At 46.2% G+C, this 18222-nt stretch overlaps 1 protein-coding gene across 7 annotated transcripts in view; it reads right to left on the reverse strand.

Annotated features, from left to right (window-relative positions):
• Positions 1-18222, reverse strand: part of PLCE1 (phospholipase C epsilon 1) — a 1649974-nt gene that overhangs the window by 1456045 nt on the left and 175707 nt on the right. The window lies entirely within an intron of this gene.

Raw genomic sequence — 18222 nt, forward strand, 5'->3', positions numbered from 1 at the left:
TTGGTGTGCATAGTTTTTGTGGCTTCCGCGTGAAAGAAAGGTATTCTTGAAAAGTAAAAGGGGAAAGAAAAGAACTCTCTAAATCAATCCATAGGGGTGATTCAGGAGAAGGGTCTGACAGCCATTTGGATAAATGTCTTAGTAAAAAGGCTTTGGTATTTGGGAAAATCAGGGAAATTAACCACCACCTTCAGTTTTTGGGCGTGATAATTTTAGTAGTGACATTCTAGGTTTTTTCATTAAGCCAGAGGAAGGACGTAAGGATGGAATTAATTTTATGAAACAATTTTAATGGGATGGGTAAATCTCCTGTTCCCTGTCTCCCGAACCTCTCCTCTCCATACCAAAGATTTATGCAAATGTCTCTGATATATGTTCTGTGGTTCCCTACTTCGTCGTTGTTGCTCGGGGTCTCTGGAAATACGACTTAAGCGCTGTGTAGGGGGGCGGGTGATGAATGTCTACTGAAAGGTGCCCCTGATGTTCCAAATGTACCCTTATTACATTATACTCAAAATGTGTATGCTTGCTAAAACTGTGTACTATCTGAGACTTATCCACATGATGTTTTTGTTATTGTGCAGAGACAAGAGAGGTTACCATGCCAGATTGGCGCATGTCTATATCATGGCAATTAGATGCTGTAATGTTTGTTACATATGATGAAAATCGTTAAATAAAAAAGATTTACATTTTTTTATGGGATGGGTAAAGGAATATTAGAAATAATGTAAAGGATAATAGGAGTTAGCATCATTTTAATAGTGTCAAGGTGACCCCACCATGAAAGATGTAAAGGATGCCATTCAACTGTGAGGGTTTTGAGTTTCTCTGTACATTTGTTAAAGTTTAAAGCAATTTGACGTTTTATTGGATGGGATAAACCATTTACCGAGATATTTTATATAAAGTGGGCTCCAAGTAAAGTTAGAGGCCGAAAAGTCATCTTTAAAAGTATATTTAGTTAAGGGTAAGATTTCTCACTTATCATTTAATCTGTAAACCGAGACTAAAGTATGGGATTGAACTTCATTTAAAAAGGCCAGAAGAGAGAGGTGAGGTCGAGAAAGATTATACTTAATCTGCCAGGAAGGGCCATGTTCACTTAAGAAAACATAGTGCAACACATATTCCACATGCCAATGCCAAGACTGCAGTTATCCTTCCCTTCAGATTTAGAAAACAGCATGTGGCCAATGTAACCCATTCCTTGACATCTAGTCCCAAAAAGTCATATCCTTCCTCAAGTTTGGTGTCTTTCTTTGCTGCTCAGCAGGCAGGTAAGTGCCTTTGACTTTTTCATGACCTTGGTTTATGAGAGGCTGTATTGCGGATTGTTAAAGTGCATTTGTATGTTTCCATATATAGGGTACTCTATAAATGCTCCTCATTTAGTTAAAACTGGTGATGCGAGCAGTTTTCTTAATTAGTTTATTGTAAATCTGTTTTCCGTACCTTTTCTGTGCAAACTTGTTTGTATTTTATGTTCCACAAGAGTTGTACCCAACACAGACTAGCCCATAAGGCTACAATGTCCAGGTAAAGAACAAAGAGGTTAAGGTCGAGTTCCAGCATGGACGTCCCAGTGTGGCTGTATCACCCGAGGATTTCAATACCTCAGCCTCCACTAACCTATACTAAACTAACCACATCCCTCCTGCATTTCCCTCAATAACTACACTCTTACTGTAATATACATTAGTTTACAAAACAAGTGTTTCCCCCTAGGTTACAGAATGTAACTTTCTGGAAGGATATCATAGATTTCATGTACTTGGGCATTGGGGTGGGGTCATAAAAGCAGCCAATATATGTTTCGCAAAAGAATCAGTTTCATCAGGGCTTTGAATAAGTATTAAAATGCATCAATGAAAAAGGGTTTCACATATACATACATAAATATAACATACAATGCAACAAAACTAAAACTAGGATTGTCTTTAAGTATGTGCCAGGAAACGGGGGTGCCAGAGAGCTTGGCAGCAAGATGGCCGCCACCTAGAGAGGCTCCGTCCATCGGCCATCCATCTGCAGTGCTAGGACATCTATGGGCATAACACCGACCCACATCTGCCTCAGATCATTGTGGAAGGTGGCTGAGCCTCTCATTTCCCCGCTTGGTGGTTCCCACGTGGTGAAGCGCATCCAGCTTCTTCAACAGCACTGGCCTCGGGCAGTGCGCTTCGTGTGGCCTTGTGGGCCAGCGCCTCCTAATGCTGGTGCCTGGGCATAGCTCGGACACATTGCCCGAGCAGAAAGCCTTCCACCTTGGTTGCAGTTGAGGGTCGGCGTCAGTTTTTCCTGCTATTAGACTCTAGGTGAGGAGGAACCGCGGGGTGAAGGCATGTTGAGACCAGAGACAGGGGGACACAAGTGGCCTCACCTCACCCATATTGCTGTTGCCTGGGATTAGCAAACTGCTCTGATCCACTAGGCCCCTGTGAGCCGGCGATAGATGGGACACTTGTCTACCTTCTGTCTTATACCCCTGGCTGAGGTTGAAACAGAGCTACTCAACATGGGCAATCAGAATGCCAGTCCAAAGTGGCCTTTGATGGCAAACGGCTAATGAGCACAACTGATCCGGAAAAGAATACCCCTCTATCCTCCGCACCCCTGTGTCTGCCCTTGGGGCAAGTATCCAGAACCAAGCAATCAAGGAGATGCTTGTCGACGTGAAAAATAGCCTATACACCATGGACGCCAAAATAGACTTACTGACCAGTAGAATTGACTGCATAAAGGAGAGAGTTGGCAAACACTATTGCCTTGATCACCTGGAAAACAGTGCCTCAGACATCGAAAACTCATGCTACTGCTGGTGAGCATCTCCTCCGCATGGAGAAAGTGCTGAAGGTTATCAAGCTTAAAAATGAGGACCTTGAAGCGTGCTCTAGACACAACAATCTCCGCATTCTGGGAGCTGCTGAAATAACGGCCATCGATCAAATGGAAATCTATGTCGAACACATGCTCCGCACCATGTTTGGTGACGCTCTTTGGCCGGTTTTCATTTCTGAATATGCTAATGGATCACTGGGTCTGCCCCTTCCATCTAGTGCAACAGCGAGACCCATCATGACCGGACTCCTTAAGTACAGGGACACCATTTCAAGACTTACCAGGAAGGGTCGAACTGTTCATCATCAGGATAACAACACATCTCTATACCCTGATTTTACCCTCTTGGCGCACCCTGCTCGCCACAAATTCTAGCCTGTGAAATATCACCTTCAAAAATGTGAAATTGCTTACTATCTATGCTACCTGGCCAAAATGCCGAATTCAGTTTGATGGAAACAATGCTACTTCACGGACCCTACGGCTGCCATGACATTTTCCCAGAGGTTAGTAATCGCTAAAGCAACTACTTCACCTGGCCCTGCGACTGCCAAGAATTGCCACCTCTGTGATAACTACTTGACTACACATTGCCCCACAGATTAATCATCTTTCCGCCATGGATGGGGGTACAGCTCCCCACCCTGGACTTCACCTATGCAGCCCTGTTGACTCAGTCAGCCTTGGATGGGGTTGCCCAACTCGGATTTGAGTCGATGGCTCCACTTGCCTTGAATGTTTTGCTTCCTGCGCCAACCGCCATTAGGGGTTCTTCTCCAGTTTCCTCGGACATCTGGTCAGTTAATGATTGGGACGTTCAACTTGTTCTTTGTCGCCCGGAGGGATGTTTCCCATTGTACCATACTGTTATATGGGTATGGGCCTAGGTGGGGGTGGGTTGGGGCCTTTCAACCAGTTGGGCAGTTGAAGTGGGTGGTGGGTGGGCTCTTTGTTGTTGTGTTCTTGTTTTGCCTCACATGCCTTAAACTCCATGATGAAGACCTCTTCCTCCCTACAGATACGCACAAGCATCACGTCTCCTTTCTTGGCAGCATGACTGATACACAGTCCCCTGGTAGCAGAGGACATCATCAAATGCTTGACCTAGAATATTCGGGGACTCAATGACAGGTGCAAGGCGCGCCTAGGGAACCCATACCTCAACAGGCACCACATAGATATTTGCTTTCCCCAAGAGCTCCATTTGACCCCGTTGACTGCCCCTCGCCTTCGGGCAGGGTGGATCATGGAGACGCATGCCACCCAGTACTCTAACTATGCTCAGTGCACTGCCATACTTCTTCGCAAGGGGTTACACTGGTGCTCACATCAGACCCTCTGTGTCACAAACTGTAGATTTGTCATCTTACTTGGTTTGCCGTACAATTTCTCAGTAATCCCAGCCTAGGTCTATGGTCCGAATGCAGACTGCCCGGACTTCCTTGTGGAGGTCTGACGCTTAATCATAAAGATGAGCCCTGGCAATATTTTATGGAGTGACAACTTCAATGTAAATCTGGACCATGATGTGGACAGATCCAGCAACAATAGGCTGCCCCACCCCAGCACAGTTGCTTAACCTCATACAGTAATGTGCAATAACAGCCTACAGGACGGCTGGCGCTTGCAACATGCTAATAGCACGAAGGACAACTGTATCAATTCCACACATACCTGATCCAGAATTGGCTACATGCTGCTCACACAGAATGTCCTTACCTGGACCACGAATGTCACACTTGCAGCTCTCAGAGAAACTTTCTGACTATGAGAAAGAGACAACTATGGAAACTATCTATCTCAGCAGAAAGGCGGTGGCAATACGCTACGATGAAGGAGATAGATCTGGTAAGACACTGCTGGGCCTTCTCCATAAGCCTTGTGCAAGCATGTACATTATGGAATTTATCGTTGACCAGCAATTAGCTTACACTAAACCGGACAGGTTATGACTTCTTTCTACTCTAACTTATATCATACCACCAGGATTCCAGACAAAGCAGCCCTTGATGCCTTTTTAGACATGTATCGACTTCTTTGGTTAAACCACACCATATGTATCTGGATGCCCCATTTATGGTGGAGGAAATAGCACAAGTGATCCAGAGCATGCCTGGCGATAAGGTGCCGGACTTAGATGGGCTCACTACGTCCATCTACAAGGAATAAGCCTTGTTTCTCGCTCCACATCTATTAGCAATATAGGATGACTCTTTGTCCATGGGACAGTTACTGCATGAAGAGGTCACCGGAACAATTTTGAAGCCTGGCAAGCCAGCTAAGAGATGTGACTCTTATAGACCACTGTCAATGATAAATGTGGATCATAAGATATTTTCTGAACGAATTGCCAACCGCCTCCTGCATGATATTGCCCCGCCGGATCAATCTGTATTAATTCCAGAGCTACCGACTGCACACAATCTCCATACAATGTTTGCCCTCATGCACACAATAGACTCTCAGCTGGAAGTGGCTACGGTGCTCCTGGATACCACAAAGTTGTTCTTCAGAGTGTCTGTACCTCTTTTACCTCGTCCAGCGTCTTGGCACTTTTTCATGGTTTCTATGCTTAATATACCTCTCCCATGGCACACCTACGCCTCAATAGCACCACCTCTGCCCCGTTTTCTGTAACTAATAGCACCTGCCAAGGATGCCTCTAATCTCCAAGCCTTTTTTGCGATAGCGATGGAGTCCTCGGCTGCCCGGCTACGCCAACACCATACATGTAGGGGCCTCAACTTCACTGCCCGGAGGATATTTGTGTCCATGTATGTGGATGATATGACATCGTATGTCTGACATCCCCGGACTAGTGTCACAGCTCCCATTCGGGAAGTGATTCACTTCGATGGGTACTGCAAAATTCCCATTACTTGGTCAAAATCTACCTTATTTCTCCTCACTTCACCCACATGAGCCCAAATACCTGATACAATGGACAACAGAGCCAATCAGATATTTGGGAATATAGGATAGCAGGGAGGACGATGAGCTGTGGAGGGCAAATTACGGATGGGCCATGACCTGGCTTAAGGAGCATGTAACTGTCTAGTCCATGCTGCCCATGTCCCTAAAGGGCAAGATTGCCATTGCAATATTCATCAACATTGAAATGTGAAAAGGCTGTGCAACAGCAGACAACAGTAGAGATTGTCACACGTGGTAAAAGCACAGTGCAGGCCAAAAAAACGTGTGGAAGAGGTGAACAGTTTACTTGTTTTCAAATAGATTGGAAACTTATTACACAATAGGAGCAAGGGATCAATAAGCCAAGAACACACAGAATCTGATAGGTCTTAGGGGGCCCAATGATAAAGTACACACACCAACAAATATGCATTCAACCCAAATACACATGCATTTAAAAGTAGAAGAATACTTTGTTTGCTAAGCATTGTTAGAACTTCAATCAAGAAAGTGTAGTGAAATAGGTTAAAGTCTAGGGTCACAGGTGGCCTCATGTTTTTATAATAAAAGTGCACTAATGTGCAACCATCTAGAACTCTATTTTCAAAACTTTTGTAACCCCTGTATAAAAGAAGCTGCCTGTGAAGCAGCAGATTGAGTCCAGCTGTTTACTGGCGAGTGATGTTGATGTGTAATGTTATTGCATAATGTTATTGTAATATATAACGTTTAATATATGATTGACAAGAAGCAACTGCTGAATTTTCTTGCTTATGAGGACTAGTATAAAGTTTTAAAGGAGGTTGGATATTTGACCAAACAGAAAAAAGTTATAATTGTAGAAGTGTTTGAAATACAAGTGATCATGGACACTACCTTAGAGCATATGCAAAAGACCTTTTTAGGAGATCACAGAAAATTACATAAATATTATTTTGTGTCCCAGGGAATGAGTGCTATGTTCTGGTGACCTGTATGAAATTGCTGCTAAACTGCCTGTCTATATAGCAAGTTTAACTGTTTTAACCTGCGGCGTGTTTTTAAGGAAATACTGTTGCACTTTAAAGTTCTCCTGTACTGTATTCTTCCCTGCCTATGCCCCGTTCCACCACGGGTTTTGCCGCTTGTGTGGAGGGCACGTTGGCAGACACTGGGTCCCCGCTCCCATTGGCTGCTGTCAGTCAGGTGGGACGCGAGATACGTGACCTAACTCACATAACTGGGATGACCTTATTTGCGCACAGCGAATGCGCCCAGCGAATATGCGCCTAAGTTGTGCCAAAGTTAAGCCCGTCTGCGCCCGTCCGCGCGGAGGACGGGCTGTAGGACGGGCTGCGCAGGGAGGAAACCACGACATTGCTGGTAACGTGGTCCTATGCTCCTAAGGATATAGTCGCACTTAAACCCTCCTTCCTACCCTGCCACCATAGTTTCACCCCGGAAGCTTTCTTTCGTTCACCTATATGTTGCTGCTACTCTAGTCATATTGAGTCCTCCTTTCCTTACTCCCCTAAAAGACGGACTTTGGCTAAAACACCCTCCACGCCTACCACTCACACGGAAAGAGGTTTTCTCATTAATGCCAGGTCATTGATTAAGAATATATCGCGTTCCACGACTTTGTTACAGCCAGGAACCCTTCATGGGTTTTTATCACTGAAACCTGGGCGTCTGAATCCTCTGGTCCCGACCTCCTGCACGCTATCCTGGAGTGCTATGCGTTAAACAGATTGGATAGAGTAGGACGCAGGGGCGGAGGTCTGGCGATTCTCTATAAATTCTCATCTGTCTGCCGTATTAAAACTCTCTCTTCTCCATCAGATCTTTTTCAGGCTATTCACTTTTCTATATCCTCTTCTCCCTCAGCATCTTTTTCCGGTCTCCTCACCTATAGACCCCCTGGCCCCAGATCCAGTTTTAGCCACAAACTTTTTAAAATTTTAGAACCCTACTTTGGCAAACCCCACCTTACGGTTATGGGGACCTAAACTTTCATTTAGACGATCTCTGCTCGAAAGGATACCCTTTCCTTGGTGGACCCCTTGGCCGCTTGTGGCCTCCAGCAGCTGTTAAATAGCTCCACCCACCTGGCTGGCCACATTTTAGACGGGGTGTTCTCCAATGACCCCAGACTCTCTACGGGCTCACCCATCCCCCTGGTGTGGTCAGACCATCTGGCGGTTCCTTTGGAATTTAAACCCTTCCCCTCCCCCTCCCTGTGCCATGGGTTCACGAACAAAGAACTTAAACAGAACTTTAGGGGTATCACGAACGACTCTCTTGCCCCCCTCATAGCGCAGGCCACTACCTCATCCACGAAGGATGTCAGTGATGCTGCGCTGGAGCTTGCCAACTATCTCCAGAGCAGTAGATCTTTTGGCCCCTGCCTCCTATCGCTATTCAGCTAGGCGGAAACCATCAGCCCCCTGGTTTACTGAGCCTCTTAGGCTCTTAAGGCAGAGCTGTAGAAAGCAGGAGAGGCTAAGGCGGAAAAACTGGGACCCTACAGATAGAGAAAGACATAAGCTTCTGCTTGTAGACTACAAGGCTAGGGCCATTAAAGAAAAACAGGCCTATTTCTCTAAGCTCACAACGTCCCTTACTTCCTCTAGGGATCTATTTAAGATCGTTGACTCTCTGTGCTCTCTACAAACTCCTGATCCCATCATAGGTTCCCAAGAGCTGTGCGGCAGGATCGCGCAGTTCTTCCACACTAAAATTGCGGACATCTATCTTACTCTTGAAGCACAGAGAGTCCTAATGAGTCCCCTTCCCTTCCAGACTCAACCTATCTTATAATGCTGGGAAAAAGCTCCCTCCAAGAGCCTGACCTACTTCCCTCCCCTTACCCTCGATCAACTAGACTCACTCCTAAATAGAACCAAGTCAGGCTCGCCACTGGATACCTGCCCTTTGAAGATCCTGAAAGAATGTAGGGAAACCCTGTTGCCCCCTATTTTGGAGGTAATGAATCGGGCCATGACTCAGTGCATTTTCCCAGCAGCCTGGAAAAAGGCCATAGTCAAGCCGCCCATCTTAATCAGCATTTGACTTCCTTTCTTGAGGCCTCTGGGTTTTTGGATCAATCTCAGCATGGCTTCCGAAAATTCCACAGCACCGAGTCGGCTCTCACGGTAGTGGTAGACAACATTCGATCAAAGGTAGACCGAGGTCAGACTACTTTGCTGGTCTTACTCGATCTGACCGCAGCCTTTGATACCCTGTCTCCCTCGACTTTAACAGCTCGGCTAAAGGAGGTAGGGGTGGAGGGCCCAGCACTGAGCCTCCTGACCTCTTTATTCAACCAAAGAGAACAGAGGGTCAAGCTAGGAGAGTTCCTCTCCCCTGCTAAGCCTGTGCAATGTGGGGTCCCACAGGGGTCGGCCTTGAGTCCGACCCTCTTTAACATCTACGTGGCCCCACTTGCCAGGCTAGTAAGATCGCACGGGATGGAGGTGGTGTCATACGCCGATGACACCCAGATCATGGTGTCCCTCTCCAACTCGGTGAGTACCTCTGCGTTCAGCTTCAGGAACTGCATGCAAACAGTCTCCGAATGGATGATTCTAAACTCACTGAAGCTGAATGGAGAGAAAACCGAGGTCTTGATCTTTGTCAAAGATCAAGACATATGGTCCAACGACTGGTGGCCCCCCTCACTGGGAGCGTGTCCTGTGCCCGTAAAATCAGCCCGCAATTTGGGCGTGATTATCGATACATCACTGGCCATGACACACCATGTCAACAGAACCGTGTCTACCTGTTGGGGAGTCATTAAGATTCTCAGGAAAATCGTGCATAATCTCTCCCCTCAAGCCCGCAAACAGACTGTGGTTGCCTTAGTTGCATCACGGCTGGATTACTGCAACGCACTATATGCAGACATTAATAAGAGCCTTATCCAACGCCTCCAGACTATCCAGAACGCGGCTGCTAGATTAGTCCTGGATGTCCCTAGTACCTCCTCAGCCACTCTCGCCAGGAAGAGTCTGCACTGGCTGCCGATCCAGTCTAGGATCTCTTTTAAAATTGTATGCCTGGTTTTCAGTGCCCTATCTGGCGGATGCTCTGAAGCTATTGGCTCCCTCCTGATCCCTTACACTCCTAGCAGAAGCCTACGTTCTGCCTCTAAAAACCTTCTATCTGTCCCTCGAACAAACAGAGTCAGATGGGGCGGTAGGGCCTTCTCCTCTAAGGCCCCTAAACTGTGGAATGCCCTCCCCTCCGAGTTAAAAACTCAACCCTCTTTGGCCCTTTTTAAGAAAGTCTTAAAAACGTGGTTTTTCATCGAGGTCTATCAGTAAGTATGCTCTCTGACCCTGGACTATATTTGGTTAGGCGCCTTGACGTCCGAAGGGCAAAGTTGCGCGATATAAGTTTAGTTTCATTCATTCATTCATTTCGAATGGCCTCAGGCAACGCAGAAACACATGTATTCTTGGAAAACGGAAGGAACATTTGAGGAAAAAAATATTAGAACATATTGTTACGCATCTTTAAAGTAAACATGCAGGAGGAAGACTATAGAAGCAAGAAGCTACCTTAGCCTTATGGCAAGTCTTTTGTGAGAAGTATAAGGACTCCTCAAAAGTTGATATCCCTATTACCCATTCTGCTCCCCCACATGATCCTATGAGCAATTCTCCCAAGATACCTGGTATTTATCCACTGTCACAGCTAAAGGATACCGCAGTTGGATTTCCAAAAAGTAATTCCTAATGTCGCCCTACAGATGTCTAAACCCAAGCACACAAGCAGTTCCAGACAGCAAGTAAAGATGAGTGACTCCCAGTTTTCAGGACAACTAGAAGCCCAGTTTAGACTGCATTTAGATTCAGCCTCTCCTCAGGAGGATAGAAGCTAATTGTAAGGTCCAGGAGATAGTGATGACTAGTCACGTTTCATTACATTTGTTGCAGAGAAGAGACACAACAGGAAGGGTAGTTAGGGAGCGAATGACTAACCCACAGCAAAGAGGTGCAGATGATGCCAGATGGAGTGACTATGTGGACAGGGCTGATAGTATGACACGATGGCCAGTACCCCAAGGAAATAATAGGACTGAAGATACTTTACCACCCTATCTGAAGGACAAGGGGAACGGAATAGTTTTACCAGAAAGTGTTCAAGAATGGCTGTCATCAGCATCCGAAATGGCCGCATAGCCGCTCGGCTCCGCGAGCCCTCTCTCCCTGCACGCCCATCCTGCTGTTCGTTCTGAACTACAAAGGTACATTTGGATAATGGAAGGGGAGCGTTCACTTACCACCTGCTCCTGAGACTCCTGCGTGTTGTGAAACCGGAGAATTTCCCAACCATTGCCCAGCGGCCCATGCGGTGACGAAGCCGGGGTGTCGATTGCAGCGGGCGGCCGGTGGCGACTGCAACCATAGTGGCCGCCTCTGGTGGTGTGGAGTCGGTCGGAGGGTGCCGTTGTCTTGGAGTGCCGCTGAAGGCAACAACAGCCAGGTCCCTTGTTGAAGAGCCTTGGGGGCCTGAGAGGCATACTGGAGTCGAGGGGGGTGCGTGGCTCCTGGCCCCCCTCTTCGGACCCCGTGCCCGGACATAACCAAGGGTCGCCCCCGAGACAGGCGGGCAGCCCCCAGGGAGTGGTAGGGTCTTTTGTTTAGCCTTTTGGTGACTCTCCCTGGGGCCGGTCCCCACAGTGAGGTGCAGAGGGATGGGGCCGAACTGACGAAGATGGCGGCTGACACCCCTCATTACGGTCCATGTCCCGATCGGACGGCTGCCGTAGGCACGGAGATGGGATGCTGGCGGCGGGGGCAATGGAGCCCACACCCAAAGATGTCCTGGCTGCCCTAACGGATCTACGCGAGTCCCTGCTTTGCAATGCCTGTGACCTGGATCGAAAAATGGCCGCCATTGCTGTTTCACCGCCCTGTGAGGACGTAGTCCGATTTCAATGGAGCGCCTCTGTGCCTGTTTCTACTTCCTTGGGGAGGACTCTGTACCCGCCTGGATTTCGGGAACTGCCGAGAGACCTGGTTGCTTCGTCCTCCCTGGACAGTGCGGATGTACACGTGAGTGCCTCTTTGGGACACATGCCTAACCTGAGCTTAAAGACGCGGTGCTGTTCTCCTTTTCGGACCGCCTCAACAACACCGCGGCATTCGTTGGACAGTGATAATTCCTCTTCATGGCTGGTATTACTGTGCTTGGACTTTGTGGCACCCGCGGGCGTGATACTACCGCCCTTGGACTTCAGCTACACACGACTGGATGGACTCGAGCTGTTAAACCCTTTTTTGGTATTATTCTGGCCTGATTTGCTTGGATCCTCCAGATCCTTCAAAAAGTACTTTATTTCGATTGACGAGGGATCATTGGGTGGTTCCGTTGTTAGACGAGGCCAGGGGTGATGCATTTTAGGTTTCGGTGGCCCTCACGTTAACTGATGGTGCTTTGGGTGTGTTTGTACTGGGGTTGTATTTTTGATGTGCTTGGTACTTGACATTCTCCGCGATACTCCATTTTGCCTTTGGACTTCTTCCACGCGCAGGGGTGATGGGCGGGGCCGGGTGGCGACTTCGAGGGCCCTCCTCCATCTATGCTTCTTGTCTTTCCCTTTCTCTTCTCTAAATTTCGGGCTCCATTAGGGCGACAGGCACGCGGCTGGGGGGGTATGCCTTGGCCTTCCGCGGGTGTGCAGGGTGGGGGTAGGGGGGTGGGGTTTGTTCGTTCTTTGTTTCCATGGCCCTTTAGTCTTCGTCTTTTTCTATAGTGTCGTCTTCATTTGTGGTTTCTGTAACGTGTACTGCTTTGAGGGGTGGGGTTGGGGTTTGCTCTCCACCGGATTTGTGCCAATGTCTCTCCTGATATGTGTGCCGTAACCCCACTACTTCGTCGGTATTTATATTAATTGTGGATATCCTGATGTACGTGCTGTGTTGTAGGACCACGTGTGATTGTATGGCACTTTTTCAGTTCCCTATATTTAAAATGAACCTCTGTAATCCTGACTTCGGACCTGACCGTATGCCCATGTGTTGTCTCCTGATATACATATCGTTCCGGCTTTTGAACTGCTCTGATTCTTCGTATTGATTGCTACATTTTTACCTTGTTACGCGGCCGGCCGAGAAGGTTGTAGGCCCGTACCTGTATTTGATTGCAAGACGAATAAAGGTTCACCAAAAAAAAAAAAAAAAAAAAAAGAATGGCTGTCATGAACTTAGGGTAGGACAGATGTAAGAGAAGTAAGGAAAGAAAGGTATTATGATAACCTTTCAGGACAGATTCAGGGAAGTTTTGGGAGAATGGCAATTAGAATAGAATCTATGCATAAATGTGTAGATAACATGGATGGAATACTTCAACTCCCAAACGCAAGGCACTTCACTCATGATATTAGTGTTCAAGAAAGACCTCTTATCGATTTAGATCACACAAAGGGTGCAAGGGGGTTGCTTAATCGTCATGATACTAGAGAAGGAGAGCAAGATATGTTCTCTCAAACTACAAAACAATGAGCGACACAGCTTGAGCAGTTGAGATTTCAGGGAACACATGGCCAGCCAGACCCCAGGATGGGATCTTGTGAGGCTATGGGAGGATTTACACTACATGATAGACTAATGCAGTAAATGAGTGTTCAATCAGTTTAGTGCAGCGCAGATCTCATCCCTAGTAAGGCAGTTGCTGAAGGGGAGAATAGCTGGTACAGTGTTATGCCATATGTGGATAATTAGGTAGAATGGACTGAAAGGTTAGTGCCACAGATAAGTCTATGGCCACAGGAAGGATCTTTTGATCCACACGACATGGCAGATGCAGAGGATTGCATTCTTTATGATGAGGGAGATCCAGACTGGGATTATCCCTACATGTGAATAGGTTTGCGTGTGCCACAATTTTGCCAGGCAGTAAAATTCCCAAAATTCTGCCATTCCAATACATCAGATACTCCTGATAAACAAGGGTCCTGGGGCACTTCACTATGTTCCTTGGCCAGAAATGTACAAGGAAACTCTCAAAACATTGTTAAAGCGGCTTACAGCGGGAGCAGGAAAATGGATTAGAGCTTTTGTAAAGCAAACTGCAGGCATCGCCTTGACAATAGGAGATATAAAGAGTCTGATTCGCTCTCTCATGGGAGATGAAACATACACTTTCTTTCAAAAAGCTGGAGTGAGAAATGTTACCCACAATGAGACTAAATATGATAGGATTGGGTAGTAACAGGAGGAAATGCTGTGTTATTTTACAACATAGCAAAAAAAAAGATGACCCTCTGATGTGCAGGATATTCTTGATAACAGTGGCATTAGAAGCCAAGCCCTGGACAGAGATACAGGCACACATACTCAATTTTCATTAGAAAAAGCAGGAGAAAGAAACAAGCAGGAGGTGGCAGAGAAGGCAGCAGCAGCAAAGTTATCCAGAGCTGTAAAGTTAGTACAGTAAAAGTTGGGAAAAAATGGAGCAGTGGAAAGAGCTGTACTAGCAGCCACCATTCAAATGATTGCAATGTCTGAGGGATCGATCCCAGTGACCACCCAACAACAGTACCCATAGCAACAGGATAGTTTAAGAGCACAGGGAAGTAGTACAGGACGACGTCGAGGAATAGGAAGAGGTAGGATGGGTCCCCAGAGTATTGATCAAGCATGGCATTATTGTCAGAGATATGTAAATGGTATTAGTGAACTGCAGAACTGAGAGATGGGATGTGCAAAATGGAAAGATAGGAGTTTATAATCAGCAAGGAAACACAGCAGTACAGTCAGAGTCAACCCCTCAAATCATATATGTGCCTCAGACGCTACTCCAAAATGTGCAACGACTAGCAATGCCTCAAGCACTAGTGCTGCCACAGCAGAATTGCCAAACACCCCCAATAGTGACTCCACCTCAAAGTGGACAGGGAGGTGTAAGTATGAAGGGAGGAAATCCTTTCCAGATTAATTCTATGAGAGGATATACACAATGAGGGTGCCCACAGAGTATTTCTATGTGTCCAGTATTATCAGGGACGCAACCGCCAGATGAGGTACCCACTAACACGGTAGCTATCTATAACAAGAGGTATGCATTCCCCATAGTTACGGGTGCAACTCAATCCTGTATTAGGCAGGGAGACTGTCCAATTTCTAATAGATCAAATGGCACACAAGGATGTTCAGGGGAAATAATAAGGGTTCCATTTACTAAACCAGTGGAGATGAAAGTAGGAGGGAGACACATAGATGGCCGTTTATTGTTTTCTCCAGCTGCCCCAGCTAATTTATTAGGGAGAGATCTTGTGGCCAAGTTAAATATGATCATTCATTTTTGAGTCAGATGGTATTATGATTTGTTCTACCCCTGGAGTTTCACCTTTCAGGATTATGGCAATAACAGCCGGTGCCTCTATTGGAGAGCAGATCAAAGTGTGACCTGCTGATATGGAGGCATTTACCACAGCTGTGTATACACTCATAGCAGAGACATCAGAGTTACTGAGAAGGGAGGTTCAGTTGCCAAAAGAATTCCTTTTTTCAGCGACAAGGGCAAAATTCTTAGATACCCAACACTGAATTAATATTGCAAATAGAGGCTTTGGAGGCAACATCAGCTTATGGCTTTCTGAAAGCCAGTGATCATAACCATGTCTTATGGGCATGTGTTACATTCAATGAGCAAGGAACAATTATTAGAGAGATACTGGATGGGCAACGGTTTGATGATGATGATAATTTCAAGAAAACAGTTGTAGTCTTTAAGATGGCATACCATTGAGGACAGAATTAGAAGTAAGGACGCCCCTACCAGGTAGAGTTTTTGATTTTATTAGTGAAGCAGACTGTCCCAAGTACCAGACACCTTGTGGATTAAAGATCCCCCTGATGTAGGCCTTATCCGTATGGCTACAGCATTCAGAATTACATTTTAAGAAGGTGCTATCTTACCTAGAGTGAGGCAATATCCTCTTTCTAAATACGCAGATGAGAGCATAGCTCCTACTATACAGGTGTTGTTGGAGCAAGGAGTAATTTACCCTGGAGTGTCTCCCTGTAACACCCCAATTTACCCCGTTAAGAAGTCCATGGGTAATACTTGCTATAAGGGTCAAGACCTGCGCTCCCTGAACGATGTAGTGGTACCAGGATTTCCAATTGTTCCTGACCCTTCAATCATTTTGACAAATAATCCTCAGGATGTTAAATACTCATCTGTTATCGATTTGAAGAATGCCTTTTTTTTAGCATCCCTCTTCATCCAGAAAGCCATTATTAGACAGTGTTCCCCTATCACAGGACTCGTATTTGTGTTTTTGTTCGCCTCAAGGGTATTTTGAGTACCACAGCATTTCTGATAGAGAGGAGAAAGATGATGTCTCAAATTGTCAGTGTGACAGTACATTATTGTAGTATGTCAATGACATACTAATGTGTAGTCCTACAGAGCAGCAGTGTAGGAAAGATACCATATCTCTTCTGGTCACTCTTCCACAGAAAGGATACAAAGTAGAAAGAGACAAAGTCCAGAATTGTCAGAAGGAAATCCATTATTTAGGACAATTACTGTCTGCTTCAGATCGATGACTAACCCCTAAACGAGCAGTATCCATATGTCAAATGATTGAGCCAGAAACGGTTATAGGAATACAGAAGTTTCTTGGTCTCTGTAATTATAGGAGACAATGGGTTTTCGATTGCAGCACTTTAACTGCTTAACTGCAGCGGCAATTCTGACGCTGTGCGGCGGTTTAGCGGAGTGGGCGGGGCCGCGACCCCTAACGGACGTTCACAGAACTACGAAGGTAGTACGTGCGACGGCTGCTGGCCGACAGAAGCACGCAAGGGGTTAATAGCGCCTTTGCTGGCTTCTATCAAAAAAGCAAAAGACAGAAATGACAATATAATATGGACAGCAGAGATGAGGAAGACTTTTCAGAACTTAAAAGGCAGAAATAACAAATGCTCCAGTTTTGGGAACTCTCCATTATAATAAGAAGTTTTCTCTCTTTTGTCAGTGCAATGGTCAAGTGATGACAACTGTCCTTACACAGAAATATCCTTTAGGACATGAACCCATTGCATAGTTTAGTGGACTGTTGAATTCAATAACGAGAGGACATTATCCTTGCGAGCAAGCTCTCGCCACTGCAGTCTTTGCAGTGAGGAACAGCACCCCCATTGTCATGGGGTCACCTTAGGTGCTCTATGCAGAGCAGGCAGTGTTTGCCATCATTAAGAAGGTGAAGACTACTCTAACTGCACATAGTGTGTCAGGATATGAGATGATACCGTCACTACCGTCTTTGAAGGTTGTGAAGTGTCATACAGTGAATCCTATGACATTCTTTGCCCATCCTATATTAGTGTCTGAGGATGATGTGCATGACTGCAACTTATATTCCTAATGAATATAGCCAAGCAACAGACGATCCTAAACCAGGTAGCATTGTCTATTTTGTTGATGGTTCTTCTATTACTGACTAGGATACAGGAGTAAGGCACACAGGTGCAGCAGTAGTCAGAGTGCATCTTCTGATAAACTCCACATAGTAGAGCAGTTGACACTACCGGCACATTATTCTGCGTAAGTAGCGGAATTGACAGCATTAATAGTAGCTTTTAAGCAAGGAGCAGAAAAGTCATAACAATCGATTCAGACTCTGCTTATGTGACTACCACTGTACATTCCAGCATTATGAGATGGAGCAGGAGAGGTTTCCTTAAGCCAGACGGAGGTCCTGTTATGCCAAGGAACCTCCTAGAGGCACTTGCATTACCACAGGCAGTGGCTGTTGTGAAATTTGCAGCACATACCAATGGACAGAATTTTGTGTCTTGGGTTAATGCACTAGCAAACTGGGCAGCTAAACATATGGCCAGAAGCACACCCCCGCCTGTGCCATCAGGTTCGCAACATGTCCCTGTCATGGTGGCTCAGACTGCTTCACCATCTGAGTCTGAATCTAACCCTACCACAGACAAGGTCACACCTCATTATGCTGAGACAGCGCGTTTGCATCTATGAAAATTTCTGGAAGCTGATCCACCATATGAAAAACTGTTATGGGAGGATAGAGTATTCCCTCCTAGTATGGGCGCAAGCGGAAAGCATAGCGCTAAACAGAGAAGACGCGCTGGGGCTTAGAAAATATCCCATTCGAAACACTAGGATTCCAGGCTGGGGGCCCTGCAGCTTATTATACAGCCGGTGGTAGGAGACTCTCCAACGGGGGACACAATGCAGGAGAAGGATGGGTGCATCTTGGCCTCATGCCAGTGATTGTTTTTCATGTGGCCGTTTGGAGGAACCCTTTCATATGTGATGGCAGGAATGATGTGCAGGTCGTTGATGTCAGGGATTGGGAATGGATTAGGCAACTCTATTATGTTAAGGTTGATTTGTTAAACATAAAAGAAAAAATCTTTGGCATGCAACTGTTCTGGTGCTGGGCCAAGTTGCTGCAAATTAAGTCCCACAGACAGCAAATTCTCACTAAAGGTCTAACTC

This window comes from Lissotriton vulgaris, chromosome 5 (genome assembly GCF_964263255.1).
Source record: "Lissotriton vulgaris chromosome 5, aLisVul1.2, whole genome shotgun sequence".
In the NCBI taxonomy this organism is placed as follows: Eukaryota; Metazoa; Chordata; class Amphibia; order Caudata; family Salamandridae; genus Lissotriton; species Lissotriton vulgaris.